Below are 2,093 nucleotides of genomic sequence, written 5' to 3'. Positions count from 1 at the left end.
TATATATACACGTTTGTGTATATGTATACATGTGTGTCTATATATGCGTGTGTGTATATATATACATGTGTGTATATATATATACGTGTGTGTATATATACGCATGTGTATATATGTGTGTGTATATATATATACATGTGTGTATATATATGTGTGTGTATATATACGTGTGTGTATATATACGTGCATTTATATATACGTGTGTGTATATGTGTGTGTGTGTATATATATACATATGTGTGTGTATATATATGCATATATGTGTGTATATATACACCACCATTAAAAATAAAAGAGAGAGAGAGACCCAATTATAATGCCAGAGCAACAAGCACCTCCCCTGGCCTCCCAAAGCTTGGGCTTAGAGAAGCTGAAATCACCCATATGGATCCTGAATCACCAAATGCCCTGAATCCTCACTGCCTCTTGGAAGCAAACCCAATCTCCAGCAATAATGCTGACAGGGGAGTCTCAGAATTAAATCATAGCAAACGGTCCTGGCAGCTTTTCAGCTGCCTCCCCATGCGGGGATGTTCATTGTCAGAGGTTGACTTCAGTCTGGCTTCTCTGCCAGCATGCACTTAAACCTTTTGATTTTCCCAACTCTATCTCAAGAAGGATTTTTTAATGGGATCTTCTCTACATTGCTTCTCACTGATTAACCTCAGGTAACAATGTAAGACAATGATTAGGAATTAGCGATGATGCAGTGTTGATAACTGAGCTAAGCCTATTGGAGAAAGGTGATTCCAGAATCTTCTTTGAAGACGTTGCTGCTGCCTTTCTGAGATGAAAGTGATGGCACCACAGGTTGAAACTGAAGGTTGAATAGAAATTGTTATTCCAGAAAATGGAGTGTCCTTTAAAAGAAAGCGGTTCAGGCTGCTCACTCAGATTCCAAACGCAGTTGTAGTTAAGTAAAAAGCTTATCATTTGAATAGCTTGCACCAGACTTAGTTTAAGAAAAGAAAGTGTACTTAGGAAAACACTTGGATTAGCTACTTGGAAGACATGTAAGACTTGAGGACACGCATCATCAGGAGCTACAGCAGACATGAGCAGGCATTTGGGGCTGGAGGTGACAGAATGAGAGAAAGAAGGATGGAGGCCGTGTGGGGAAGAATGGGGAAGGAGTTAAAGAAGCGAGAAGGACTTTTATGATAGAACTATCTAAAACTAAGTTTGCATTGCTACAGTTAATACTCTAGTAACTCCACCATGTTTGTGAAAGTTCACGTGGGGTCATCTACACATGTAAATGCTTGAACAAGTGGCAAATTCCAAGTCAAGACCAAAACCATACAGATCAAGGATCACACATGCTAACTTGTATGATGATTGCTAAACTCAACTAAGTCAGTAGAGGCAGGACCTTGCTGGCTTAAAGGTGACCTGAGAATGTAAACCGATGGGCGAAATGAAGATATCAACAACTCAATCCAGATTTTAGGAGGGTAAAGTCAGCCTAGCAGATATATGGGTATAATAATGATAATGAAGATGATGATGATGATGACAGTGATAATGGTGATTATGATTTTGATGATGATGAGAATGATGGTGATGATCATAATTTTGATGAGGAGGAGGGTGGTGATGATGATAATGATGGTGATAGTGGTGTTGATGGTGAGGATGATGATGGTAATGATGCTGACAGTAATAATGATATGGTGATGATGATGATGGTGATAGTGATATGATGGTGAGGATGAGGATGGTAAGGATGCTGACAGTAATAATGATACGGTGACAATGATGATGGTGATAGTGGTGTTGATGGTGAGGATGATGATGGTAATGGTGCTGACAGTAATAATGATACGCTGATGGTGATGATGGTGATAGTGATATGATGGTGAGGATGATGATGGTAACGATGCTGACAGTAATAATGATATGGTGATGATGATGATGGTGACAGTGGGGTTGATGGTGAGGATGATGATGGTAATGATGCTGACAGGAATAATGATACGGTGATGATGATGATGGTGATAGTGATATGATGGTGAGGATGAGGATGGTAATGATGCTGACAGTAATAATGATACGGTGAGGATGATGATGGTGCTAGTGATATGATGGTGAGG

The sequence above is a fragment of the Trichechus manatus genome, unplaced genomic scaffold (genome assembly GCF_000243295.1).
Source record: "Trichechus manatus latirostris isolate Lorelei unplaced genomic scaffold, TriManLat1.0 scaffold00072, whole genome shotgun sequence".
Taxonomy (NCBI): domain Eukaryota; kingdom Metazoa; phylum Chordata; class Mammalia; order Sirenia; family Trichechidae; genus Trichechus; species Trichechus manatus.
Note: the sequence above shows the minus strand (reverse complement) of the source record.